Source organism: Spermophilus citellus (genome assembly GCF_964194105.1).
Source record: "Spermophilus citellus genome assembly, chromosome: 8".
NCBI lineage: Eukaryota > Metazoa > Chordata > Mammalia > Rodentia > Sciuridae > Spermophilus > Spermophilus citellus.
This window is the reverse complement of record NC_138189.1, coordinates 4,672,422-4,686,416: the sequence shown is the minus strand read 5'-3', so window position 1 is coordinate 4,686,416 and position 13,995 is coordinate 4,672,422. Positions and strand designations below refer to the sequence as shown.

General features: G+C 44.8%; 1 pseudogene across 1 annotated transcript; it reads right to left on the bottom strand.

Annotated features, from left to right (window-relative positions):
• Positions 1-10,774: 10,774 nt before the first annotated feature.
• Positions 10,775-11,633, bottom strand: LOC308655026 (small ribosomal subunit protein eS6-like; annotated as a pseudogene). Its single transcript has one exon. The product of its transcript is annotated as a small ribosomal subunit protein eS6-like (transcript).
• Positions 11,634-13,995: the final 2,362 nt, after the last annotated feature.

Genomic DNA, 13,995 nt, shown 5'->3' with positions numbered 1-13,995 from the left:
CGTGGCTAGCCCTGGCTTCCAAGGAGGCTGGGAAATTTAAAAATAAATAAATAAGGGGGGCATGCTGCTGCCCGAGAACAACAGGACTCCCTTGGTGAGGAAGAGAGAACAGGCTACCAGCCCTGGTGGATCCAGGTTAGGGAGGACCTGAAAAAAGAATGTAAAATTACAAGTACAAGCCTTGGAATAATAATTAGAATAATTATTATTAGAATATTCTAATTATTCTTTTTTTTTTTTTTGTACTGGGGATTGAACTCAGGGGCGCTCAACCATTGAGTCCCATCCCCAGCCCATTTTGCATTATATTTAGAGACAGGGTCTCACTGCGTTGCTCAGTGAGGCTGGCTTTGAACTCTCGCTCCTTCTGCCTCCACTTCCTGAGCCACAGGAATTACAGGCGTGCGCCATCATGCCCAGCTCTGATTATTCTTTAGAATAATAATTTTTATAATAACAAAACACAACAATTTTAATGCTTTACGTTGGCCAATATCACAAACATTACAAAATCCAGGAAAAAAATACATAATTTTACTAACTCTCTGACATGCACCTGTATGATTTCCTTTTTCTACATTTTTCAGCTTCATCCTTTTGGTTGCCTCCTCGTGGAATAATAATTTTATATTTTTCTAAGGACAAAGCAGAAAGACAAGGCAGAGTTCTCCTGTAATGCTGGGGAAAAAAAATAGGGTTAGGGTTAGAAAACCTGCTCCCAGCCTCCTGGCTCTTTAATGGCAGTGGCATGTGCTTTTTGGGAATTGTTTTCAAATCGGGAAAAACTACCTTCTTTCTACCATAAATGAATGCTAAGTTTTGAAAGAATTACGTTTCCTCCAGTTTTCTTATTGTGATTTTAATAATTTTCACGACAAAAGGCAACTGTGCAGTTTCAAACCTGCAGAGGGTTCGCTCAGTGCATCCTAACCCTCAGCCCCCATTGCGGGCACCTGAGGAAGAAGATGGTGAGTGCAGGTGCCTGGGTTCCTGTGTCCTGCTGAACAAAGCCTAAGGTGCAGGGCCTAGGGACTGGCATTTGACTGAGTGCCCCAAGTGACTCCAGAGAGAACCGAAGCCGGTTGGGTCCCAGATCAGGTGATCCCAGGTTGCCCTGTGGCTCTGAAGGTCTGCAGACCCCTGTTTGGCACTGGGAGGATTGTGCTTTAAGCCTCTCGTCTCTTCCTCTGTCTGTATACTTCTGACGCCGGGCACCATAGAATACATTCCTGGCCTGATACCTGTGGGTTGGCACAACGGGTGGGAGGCACATCTGGAAGCCATGGCACCTCTCAGCCAGCAGTAACTGGACTTGCACAGATTGGCTCAGACCATATAAACACACCCCACTGAACGCGAACCAAGGCACCCCAACTCAGTGTCCCTTCATCTGCATCCCCCAAATCTTCTCGGCCTCTCCAACCACTTCAGATACAAGAGGAGGTGTGATGACAGGAAGTCAGAGGGAAAGAGACTAGCGGGTGAGAGGGAGCCCTTTCCCCTGAGACCCACGTGTGAAGTCCTATTCCCCTGCACTTCCAGTGTTTGAGATGGGGTCTTTATAGGGGTCATTAAGGTAAAGCGAGGTACTAGAGCAGAGCCTCTTACAGTGTGGCCCATATCCTGGTAAAAGGGATCAGAACACAGACAAGCAGAGAGGACACCATGAGAGGACACAGGGACAATGTCCCCCTGCCTGTCGAGGAGAGCAGCTTCCGGAGGAATTGGTGCTACCTACACCTTGATCTTGCACCTCAGCCCCCAGTGCTCAGAGGGACTAGGCCTCTGTTGTTGAAACCATCCCATAAAGGACGCTTTGCTGAGGCAGCCCTCTCAGCAGACTGAACGAATTGCAGCTCAAATATCTCACTTTCCCAAAATACCCTAACCCCAGGACCACGTGACCCCATAGCTTCAGCCTTCCCCCTTGGAAGGGTCTGCTTTGGAGCTTCCCAGCCTAGCAGTGAGTCCACCTCTCCTGCCACTGGGTGGTCACTGCATGACCCTGGGACCATCCTGGGAGACAGACACCACCATGATCTCCTTCTTAAGAATGAGTGGGGACCCTGGGACACAGCAGGCACACCCAGAGTGTGTCCTCATCCAAAGCTGCTCTGTCTGGATGTCACAGGAACATTCTCTCAGCTCAGCATCAAGAACAATGGTCGCATCAGGAAGACCCCTCTCTGAGAAGGTGGGAGCACTGTGTCCTGTGGTAGGACGGTCACTTCTGGGAGTGCTGGAGAAGGGCCTCTGGCCAGGGAAGAACCTGAGATTCCTGCTGCTTGCAGAGGAAATCTGCCCTTGGCTGCAGGAGCCAGGCTGCCTGGCTCCAGTGCTGGCTCTGCCACATACTGGCCGGTGACCTTGAGCAAGTTATTGAGCCTTGGCTTTCCTCAATCTACTGATGGTGTTATCACTCAGAGACTTGGGTTAATATGTGTGAATCTGATCAGTTCCTGGAGCTGCCATGATAATTTGCCACGCACCTTGATACTGAAAAAACCCACTTTGGTTTCCTTGCCCTTTTGCCTGTGCCCCCAGGGCTATGCTTGCCCTGGGGCTCCCGAGGAGGCTCCTGCCCATCTCTTTCAGCTTCTGGCAGCTCAGCTGCTCCTGGGCTTGGACCTGCATCCTCCAGTCTCTGCCTCCATTTCCATGTGGCCTCCCCTCATCTGCATCTCTTCTTCTGTCTTTTATAAGGACATTGTCATTGACTTTAGGCCCCACCCAGATTATCCAAGATGATCTCAAGACCCTTAACTTTATAACATCTGCCAAGAAACTTTGTCTAAATAAGTTTCCACATCACAGACTCTGGGTAGGGATGTTTCTCAAGTCACTTTACATTTATAGTTATTTATCTAGAGCTGTGGTCACGCTATGGAGCAGGGGAAGTGCCAGGGGACCCTGTCACCTGGAGCTGGGCTTGGTCTGAGGGGCGGAGCCTTCTTGGGGAGTGTTAGCTCGTCAGAAAGGAAAACAAAGGAAAGAACGCCCCAGGGAGAACCAATGTGCCTGGAAGGCCCAGAGTTTGGATTTGACCTTTGGGCTGAAAGGAAGCCTTGTAGGGTTATTGAGGAAGGGCGTGAGTAGGCCATTAGTAGAGGACTAACCCGCGGGCGGTTAGTCCGCTTTTTCACCACTGTGACAAAAAAAAATTGTAGAAGAAAAAAGAAAATTGTAGAAAAGAAAAGTTAATTTGGGCTCATGGTTTCAGAGGTTCAGTCCACCATGAGTGGACTCCACAGCCCTGGGCCCAAGTGAGGCAGAACCTCATGGAGGAAGGGCGTGGCAGGGAAAGCAGCTCAGGACACAGCAACTGGGAAGGGAGAGAGAGAGAGAGAGAGAGAGAGAGAGAGAGAGAGAGATAGAGAGAGAGCTCCTGCTCACCAGGGACAAAATACAAATCTGAAGGGACACCCCCATGACCTACTTCCTCCAGGCACAGCCTCCCTGTCCATCGGTGGGTTACTCCACATTATGTTAAAGCTCTGATGATGTAATCATTTCTCTTGAAAATCCTTGCGTGTGTCACACCTGAGCTTTCAGGGGTCACCTCATATCTAAGCCATCAAGACAGTCAGGTCCCAGCAGTGATCAGGGTCTGCAGGTGCTCTGCCCAGGCACCAGGAACACAGCAGGGAGACAGCTATTCTGCCCTCGAGGGCTCTTGGGCCCATGGGAGGAAGAGGACCAGTGCCATTGTGATGGGGTAGCCAGCCTGGAAGCGCAGAGGAAGGAACTCCCAAGGGCACTCCTGAACCCAGAGGGCTTCCTGGAGGAGGAAACACTTTGGCTAACGTTGGAGAAGGCAGGGGAGGCAGGCACCCTCGGCAGGGGGAAGAGCACATGCAGAGAGCAGAAGTGCGAAGCCCCAGACCTGGATTTCTGGCCCACTACCCTCTGAGGGCGGGCAAGGTGGGAGAGCCTGGCAAGGCCACACTAGCATACCTGGCACACAGGGCGTGGCACCACTGCAGTTGACTTGGCCTTTGTGAGCAGCTGGAAGGGAGGGCAGAGACAGAGGTGTTGAACTGGACCAGAACAGGGAGATGGAGAGCCTGGCCACTAGAGCCTGTCCTCAAAAGGACAGAGCAGGGCCCTTTAAGTGGGCCCCCAGACTGGGTCATTGAAGTGACCTGTCCTGTGGGAATGCTCTCTTGGCAGTGGGTGATGGACTGTGCTTCCAGGGCAGGTGGGGAGGGGCTGGAGTGGGGCAAACCCTGGCTGAACGTGCTCAGTAGCAGGCAGATATACACAGCCACAAGTAGCAGCCTGGTGAATCCTCATGAGGGCCCTAGGTAGGAGGAGGTTAGGAAACCTGCAAATCACGGCCAGGAGACTTTCTCAGCAGCAGAGCCATTGACATTTCCGGTAGGATAATTCTTTGAGGAGGGACATCATACAAAGCATGGCAGTGTCCCCGGCCACCACCCAATAGATCAGTGGCATCCCTGAGGTGTGACAGCTCCATAGGGTGCCAAATGTCCCCCAAGGGCAGCGCCACCCCTGTTGAGAACCACTGTTCTAGAGTATATGTCCTAAGAGTGAAATGGCCAGGTCATGGGGCATGACTGTCTTCAACTTGGCAGGATATCACTAAACAGTCCTCCCAAGCATTTATGTCAATTTATTATTCAATTACTGTGGAACCAGTGTTTGCGTCTCCCCAAATTCATATGTCGAGGGTGATGGTATTTGAGATGAGGTCTTTGGTAAGTCACAAGAGTGGAGCCTTCACAGATGGAATCCGTGCCCTTACCAGAAGGGGTGCAGGGGATGATCTCCCTCCCTCGGAGACGGCCAGGAAGAGCATTGGCCAGCCCCACCATGCCGGCGCCCCCAAATGTGGACTTCCACCCTCCAGAACTATGGGGAATTAGATTCCTGTTGCTCAAGACACTCAGTCTGTGGTATGTCTTGTAGAATTGGGAGCTGAGTAGCTACCACCCACTGTCTGTAAGAAACCCAGTGGCTCTGCGTCTTGGCCAGCGTGCAGTGTTGGCAAAATCACATTTTTGCTAATCTGGTGAGGGGAAAGCGGTGTCTCAGAACAATTCAGTGGTGAATTTCTCTGCGGCCCCACAGGGCTGAACAGTCATGTGTGGGTGTGGGTGTGGGTGTGGGGGGTCTTCACATTTCCATTTCTACAAGTACAGCTCTCCCTGCACCTGGCCTGTTGGGCGGTGTTTCTTACCGATTTCAGGAATTCTTTACACCTCTGGACATTAATGCTTTGTTGGGTGTCTGCTTTGCTTGTGTCTTCTTTTTCAGCGAAGCTCTTGTCATTTGACATTATTTTGGTTTCCCTCAAGTGAACAGAAATATGACTTTTAATATAGTTTATTTTTCTGTGTTTTCCATTATGATTTGTGCCTTTCATGTATTGTTTGTCTTAAGGCAATAAAAATATGCTCCCATATCCTCTTCAGAGTGTTTCCAGTTTGATTTTGCTCTTTTAAGAATTAATGTCCCTGGAACGGGGTGGCTGGGACCACTGATCCTATTTCCTTTCTTCCCTCAGGGAGTACCCAGTGGTCCCAGCATCATTTATTTAAAACCCCATCTTTCTCCCCGGGAGCTGCAGTCTAACCTGTGACATGTATCGAGTTTCTGTTCTGCTTCTCTCACTCCACTGTCTGTCTGTCGCTGCACTAATATCACACTGTCTTACTTCCTTCAGCTTCTGCAGGAGTCTTGACACCCATCAAGCTCCCCGGCCTGCTCTTCCTCTTCAGAGCACTGAAGCTATTCTTAGCCCGTTTCTCATCCATACAAATTTTGGAATTCGCTTAGTAACTTTTGCAACGAACCCTGTTGGGACTGTGATAGAAATTGCATTGACTCTATCATACAATTCAGAAAGAACTGTCATCTTGTAAGATTGAGTCTCCCCGGTTGTGAACCCCTCTATTTATTCAGGTCTTTTAAATGCCTTTCAGTCTGCAATTCAAGTTTTCTGTGTAAAGGTTGTGCATTTCTATCAAAAGATTTGTTTTTCAGTGAATTTATTTTGATGTGGTAAATGGTATCTTTCTTAAAATTATCAATGTAATCTAGATGAGAGATAGAGGATTCTGTGTGTTTGTTAAATCAAGACCATTAGTTGCATTATTCAAATCTTTCCTGTCATTATCAAATTTTTAAAACTCTTTGTTATATCAATAAAAGAGGTGTGTAGAGGGTCTGACAGTATGTAGACACGTCACACCCATTCGGATGGCTGCTAAGGTTTGCATGTTTGTGTCCCTAAAATTTATATGTTAAGACCTACTGCCCCAGCATGACAGTATTAAGTGATCTTTAGGGAGGTCATTTGGTCATATGGGATGAGCCCTTATAAATGGTATTAGTGACCTTATAAATAAAGCCCTGGGTGCTTGGTTGCCCTTGCCATACAAGTACATAGCAAGAAGGCACCATGTATGAAGCAGAGATGGGCCTTCGCTAGACACCAAATCTGCCAGCACCTCCAGAACTGTGGGCAATAGGTTTTTATTGTTTATAAATTACTCAGGCTACGACATTTTTGTTATAGCAGCCAAACAGAATAAGATGATGGCTAATGTTTTTTTTGTTGTTGTTGTTGTTGTTTTCCAAAATGGAAAATATACCAGCTTCAGCAACTTAGCAAGACCTTAAGCAACTTAGTGAGACTGTATCGAAATAAAAAATAAAAAAGGACTGGTGATGTGATTCAGTGGTTAAGCACTCCCTGGGTTTAATTCCCAGTAGGAAGGGAAAAAAAAAGAAAGAAAGAAAGTTACAAATGTTGGCAAAGATCTGGAGAAATTGGAACCTTTGTGCCTGTTGGTGGGGTTGGATGATGGTGTAGCACTTTGGAAAACAGTATGGAAGTTCCTTAAAAAAAAATTAAACATAGAACTAACATATGATCCAGCAATTTCACTTCTGGTATGTGCCCATCTGTGCCCACCCGGGTTCATAGCGGCCTAGTCACAGCAGTCTAAAAATGGAAGCAACCATACATACCAGCACGTGTACATATGAAGAAATAAACACGTGGTAGATACATTCAAAGAGGTATTTGTCAGCCCTAAAAAGGAAGGACATTTTAACAACTGCCGTGGCATGGGCACCATACCCAGGTGAGATGAGCCAATCTTGAAGACAGTGTTTCATGGTTCCACTTACTCGAGGTCCCTAGAGGAGTCGGCTTCATCAGGAGAGAACAGTGGTGCCAGGGGCCGGGGAAGCTGGGCAGGAAGTGGTGGTGGGGCCAGCCTTTCAGTCTAGAAAGATGGAACAGTGAAAAGATGGGGTCATGGCTGTCAACCCTGTGTAAGGGCTGCAGTTCCCACCTCCTCACCAACCTAGCACGGTCAGCTGCTGACTCTGTGACAATCTCGTGTATGTCATCAGATTTTTAATTTGTATCTTCATTTTCAATATGAATGATGGGCTCATCTTTTAATGTACTTATTTGTTACTTTTATGTCTTCTTAGTGAAGTGTCTCTTTAAATTTTGGACCATTTCTTAAAGGGGATTGTTGGTTTTTTCTTATTGAGTTGTGAATATTTTGAATTTATGTATGTATTTATACTGCATCTATACCTATGTACATATGTGAGCATGTGTGTGTGTGTGTGTGCATGTGTGTGTGTGCATGTGTGTGTGTGTCTGTGTGTGTGTGTGTGTGTGAGATGTAATTTCTCCCCTTCTCTTGTTGGCATTTTCATTGTTTAACAACATCTCATACTTTGGGTTTCATTTATAAAATATCTTACCCTAACCCCAAGCCAAACAATTCTCTTCTTTTTTCCTGACAGTTTGGCAGTTTTATGTTTTATATTAAGGTTTATCATCCATTTTGTGGTAATTTTCATATATGGTTAAAAGTATGGACTGAAATTCATGTTTGGCTATCCAATTGCTCCAATATCACTTGTTGAAAAGTCTGTCTTTTCTCTACTGGATTATCGTTGCATCTCTGTCAAGAATCACCAGGCACAGGCTGGGATTGTGGCTCCGTGGTAGAGTGCTTGCCTGACATCTGTGAGGCACTGGCTTCCATCCTCAGCGCCACATATAAATAAATGAATAAAATAAAGGTCTATCAACAACTAAAAAATATCAGAAAAAAATATTGCTGGGCACAGTGGCTCAGACCTGTAATCCCAGCAGCTCCGGAGGCTGAGGCGGGAGGATTGAGAGTTCACAGCCAGCCTCAGCAAAAGCAACTCAGTAAGGCCCTGTCTCCAAATAAAGTACAAAATAGGGCTGAGGATGTGGCTCAGTGGTCGAGTTACCCTAAGTTCAATCCCTGGTACAAAAAAAAAATCAATTGATCGCATATACTTGAATCTATTTCTGGACTCTTTCCCTGTTCCACTGATCTATTTGTCAAGTTGGATGCCAGCACCACACTTAGCTATGAGACCTGCTGATGTCTTATGTAACATCTTGTCTGGCTACTTTTAAGATTATCTTCTTTATTATTTCCAACTATGAAGTGGGCACTGGCGAAGCACATGTGGTGGTGGGCACAGGTGCGTACTCACGGGCACTGCCTGGTGTTTGTTAAGCTGTTTGGATCTTTGTATTCAAAACATGTTGACCTTGATTTCTTCAAACACTCTTTTTGGCTATGGCTCCTCCAAGGCCAATTATGTGTAATCTCTGGTGCTGTCCCCAAGTCACTGGGACTTATCCTTCCTTTGTCTTTTCCCCTCTGTTTCAGTTTGTAGAGTTCCTGTTGCTCTATTTTCGGATTCTCTGTTGCTTTACTTTTCATCTTCTCAACTTGTGTGTGCCTGTCTGATGAATTTTTCATGTCTGAGATCGCATGCTTCAGTTCTGGAAGTTCCAGTTGTTCTTTGTTTTATCCTACTTTATCTTTCCATTAGTTTCATATTTTTCTCTAGAGCCTTCACCATATGAATCGTAGCTTCTCTAAGTCCTTGAATGCCAATTCCATCATCTCTCTCATATCTGAGTAGCTTTCTATTAACTTATTTTCCCTAGCCATGTTGACATTTTCATGTTTCCTTATTTGTCTAGTCAGTTTTTTTATTTTTTTATAGATCTAAAGTTGTGTATGGACAGCATGCCTTTATTTTATTTATTTTTATGCAGTGCTGAGGATCGAACCCAGTGCCCCACACATGCTAGGCAAGTGCTCTGCCACTGAGCTACAGCCTCAGCTAATCAGTTTTTAGTAGACTCAGGACATTGTGAATTTTGTGTTACTATTTAGTTTTGTTTTCTTCCTTTAAAGAATATTTGACTTCTATTAGATAGTTAATTATTATGTAATTGCATCAGTTTAATGCTTTTTTTTTTTTTTTTTGAATCGGGGATCGAACCCAAGGGTGCTTACCCCTAAGCCACACATCCCTAGTTCTTTTTATATTTCTTTTTAGAGACAGGGTCTAGGTAAGTTGCCTAGAGCCTTGCTAAATTGCTGAAACTGGCTTTGAACTCACAATCCTCCTGCCTCAGCCTCCCCAGCTGCTAGGATTACAGATGTGTGCCACAATGCCTTGCAGTTTTATGCTTTTGGAGTTTAGTTTTGGTCTCTGTTAGTGTGCGTCCTACGGCTGCTTTCACCTTAGAGCTAGGTCAGCCCTACTCCTGAGGCGTGGCCACTGGGCAGTTTCTGCTAAGAGCTACGGAGACTCAACAAGGTCTTTCCACTGTAGCTGACTGGAACCCATGTGTTCCTCCATCTTTCAGAGATCCAATAGTTACTCAGTTTCTCGCTTCCATATGGTTTTTCTTTGCCTGGACTCAAGAAGTGCTACCTAATCTATGCTTGGCTTATTCACACAGAGATTCAAGAGGACCCCAGGGCAGAGTCCTAGAGCTTTCTGTGCCCAGCTCCCTCCTCTGGTCCTCTGCTTCTCGAACCCAGCTGCAGGGGCCTCCCTTGGCCTCCATCCCTTCTCAGCTCAGTAAAACCATCTCACTCTGCTTTGCTTCCTCCTCCTGCTTCAGTCAAGAAAGTGGCTCCAGCAAGGAAGCAGTTCATCAGAGATTTCGCCTGATTGGCTCTTCTTCTTTCAGCTTCACTGATCTGCTCTGTTTCCAATATCTAAAAACAGTTTTTATAAATGGTGTATCTGGTTTTCCTCATGGACAGAAAATCCCTTAATTTTATTTTTTCTCACACCTTGAACAGATTAGTTTTCTCTCGTTGGGTTTCTGTGATTGCTGTTGACACATCTGTGGCCAGTCCGTTTCATCCTGAGACACCACTGAATAGATGTCCCACCATTAGTTTACATCCACCAAGAAAAAAGAGCTGTCTCAGTTTCGACTGTGAGACTCCTTCTGCAGTGAGGCTGCACCGACTTCAGACATGTTAAGTTGCAGGAAAAGGTGTATCTTAGAATTGGTGAAATATGGTTCTTTTATTCTTTTGTACAATGTTTGTGTTCTTTATTTTACTGTTTCTGAGTCCTCTGATGCCTACTTATTTCATCTGACATATATGAAGATTATTTCTATTTATGCTGTTTGGCACACATTTTTTCCTAGATCTGAAATTCGGTATCTTTGAACGATTATGCACAATTCTCAGCCACTATCTCATCAAATATTTCCTCTCCTCTGTTTTCTCTGTTTCAACCTTCTGGAACTAATTAGAAAAATGTGAGACTCTCATATCTATCCAAACCTCTTTCCTATTTCTCATTTCTTTCCCACTTTGAATTGTATTCTGGGTAATGTCTTCCAGTCTGTGTCCTCCAGTTAACTAACTGTCTCTTCAGCCAAGATGATCTGCTAAGTAACCCATCAATTAAGGGTTTTGTTTTATTTGTTGTATTCTTTTTTTTTTTTTGAAGGTCTGATCTTATTTATTTGTTACTGATAAAAATTCTTATTTTTGACTGGACTCAGACTTAGAAGTAGAAGCTCTCAGAGAAGACAGCCTACGTCTCTTGGCAATCTGTTCCTGGCATTTTTCTTTGGCTTCTTTCATTCTCTTGGCCAAAAGTTTGGCATATTCTGCAGCCTCTTCTTTATTCTTCTTAGTATGCTGTTTCTTCAGAGCAATACGCCGGCACTCGTGTTGCAGGACACGTGGAGTAACAAGACGCTGAATCTTTGGTGCTTTGGTCCTGGGTTTTTTACCTTCCTTGTTTAAGGGTTTTCTGACAACATATTGGTGGACATCATCTTCCTTAGAGAGATTGAAAAGTTTGCGGATTCTACTAGCTCTTTTGGGTCCCAGTCTTCGAGGTACAGTAGTATCAGTAAGTCCAGTAATATCCTTCTCTCCTTTTTTTACAATAACCAAGTTGAGAACGCTCAGATTGGCATCCACAATGCAACCTCAAACAGATTTGCGCTTTCTCTCTCCAGTTCGCCTGGGTCTATAACATGAGTGCCCCTTACTCGGTAGTAGGCGAACACGGCCATGGGTCAAGACACCCTGCTTCATGGGGAAACCTTGTTTGTCGTTCCCACCACTGATTCGGACCACATAACCCTTCCATTCTTCACCCAGAGCATCCGCAGCAACTTCTGTGGCCATACGCTTCTCATAAAAAGTACGAAGTTTGCGTTCATCGTCCACTTCAATGAGTTTCTGACAGCCAGTGGCTGGGAAGGAGATATTCAGCTTCATCTTGGAGCAGCTGATAGCCCACAAGGTGCCACGAAAAAGAGGTGTTGTATTCTTATTACACAATGTTTGGTTCTTTTTCAAATTTTTCTGGTTATCTTATTTGACTTTTGGTCTTTGAACTTTATTCCATTTAAATTTTTAAAAAATCCAATGTGTTTATACTTGATTATTTTTTCTCTGTGAAGTATGTGCCTACTATCAGAAATGCTTGAGGATCTAAACCTGTTGTTTGCATTTATGCTGACTCTCACTTACATTGAGTTATTTCTTTGTGTGTTGAATAATTTTTATATTGAGCTCAGATGTGGCCCAAAGTGACAGGCCTGGGTAGAAAAGTGTCTTCCATCAGGAAGAGAGCATTGCCATTTGTTTTTTCAGGACTCCAGGGGCTCTACCACCTACTAACTATTTAAATAATGTCATGAGTGATCTTTATTTTTTTTAATATTTATTTTTTAGTTTTAGGTGGACACAATATCTTTATTTTACATTTATGTGGTGCTGAGGATTGAACTCCGCCTCATGCATGCTAGGCGAGCACTCTACCACTGAGCCACGACCCCAGCCCATGAGTGATCTTACTAAACCTTGGGGGAGTATAAATTTGAATCTCAGACACACATTGGAGAGATCCTCTGCTCTGATTCTCAAGAAAGACTGTGTCCATTATTTTTTACGTTTTTTCACCAGAAGCAGCAGAGATAAATAGATTCTGTCCTTCGTCCTCATCAGGACTCGTCCCTCCAATCTGAGGTTCCTGTAGCTGGTTAATTAGCAAGGTTGTATTTCCATGTTCATAGCCACTCTTTGTGCTGGGTTTTCCTCTTTGGGGGAAGAGGTTTGATCCTTGGACTTTCCTGTGAATTTAGCCACACATTTTAAGATTGTTGTAAATAATCCCTGTTTCCATGTTTTCATCAGTTGAGCAAATCCACATGACCACACTGTGGGACCCTAAGCTTCCTTGTCCTTACAAGATACTTATTATTACATTTAGGTCTTCAGAGTCTACTTGTATTTTTGGAATACAGAGGAGTTCATTTTCCCCTTTCAGATGGCCAGCCTGTAGCCAGCCGTATGTATTATTAATTCATTCTTTTTCATTGAGCAGAGGTTAATGTTTGTCATACATTAATCTAACACGTTTCAGTTTAACTCTGGCTCCATCTTCTGTCCTCATCTATTTGTCCATCTGCATGCCCTTACCATGCTGATTCCCTCCCAGTGGCTTTCTGTGGGGCTGATGTAGGAGAGCATGAGTCTCACTTGAAGGTTCTTTTATTTTGGAACTTGAAGGTTCTCTTATCTTTCTCAGTTGTTCTCAAGGATTTACTTATTTATTTATTAATTTCTCATAATTGTGAGTAGGTGGATCTCAGTGTGTCTTTGCCACACTTAGCAGTACAGAATTGAGAAGATGTGTGCGCAGGTAGAAGGAGCTTCATGTGTTAAGTGTTAGGGCCTCTCCTGGGCCTTTTGCTTCCCTGAAGAAAGGGTTGGGTGCACTAGCCCTCTGGGCTCTCTCCTGTTCTGGAGGCCCAGCCCAGATTGGCTCAGCCCTGGGACACCCCTTGAGCATCTGAGGACACCCAGTGATAACAGCCATTGTTTTGGTTCTTACTGACCAGGTGATACCCATCATATTGACCTGTTGTACTCATTCACCCCTTGCAGCATCTCATTTGACTCTCAAACATCCCTGGGAAGCTTTAAATACTACTCTATTCTATTGAGAAGGAAACTGAGGAACAGAAAGCTTTAGTAACTCATTTGCTGAAGATGTTGGTTGGTTTAAAAAGTAAAGAAGGGCTGGTCACAGTGGCACATACCTATAATCCTGGGAGGCTGAGGCAGGAGGATTATAAGTTCAAAGTCAGCCTCAGCAATTTAGTGAGGCCCTAAGCAACTCAGTGAAACCCTGTTCAAAAAAATATTTTTTAAACATCAAATTGTATGCTTTATTTATTTTTCTATGGTGCTGAGAACCCAGTCCCTCACAGGTGCCAGGCAAGCACTCTACCACTGAGCCACAACGCCAGCTCTCAAAATTTTTTAAACAAAATAAAAAGGGCTGGGGATGTGGCTCAGTGGTTAAGCACCCCTGAGTTCAATCCCTAGCACCAAACAAAACACCACCAACAACAAAAGTAAACAAGGGATTGAAGTGGAGAGCTTTGGGGGAATATGATGTGGCTGAATTGCGCTATTGTGTAATCACTGTGGAGGGAGATCTCAGTAATAACAGCTAAGGTAATTGGTGAATGCTTCCTAAGTACTTTAGGAATATAAACTCATTAATCCCAGAATCCTCTTATCTGGGCCGGATTACTAGCCCCACTTAACAGAGTTAAGTGAGACCCAGAGACGTGAAGTAACCAGCCCATGGCCACTCAGGAGA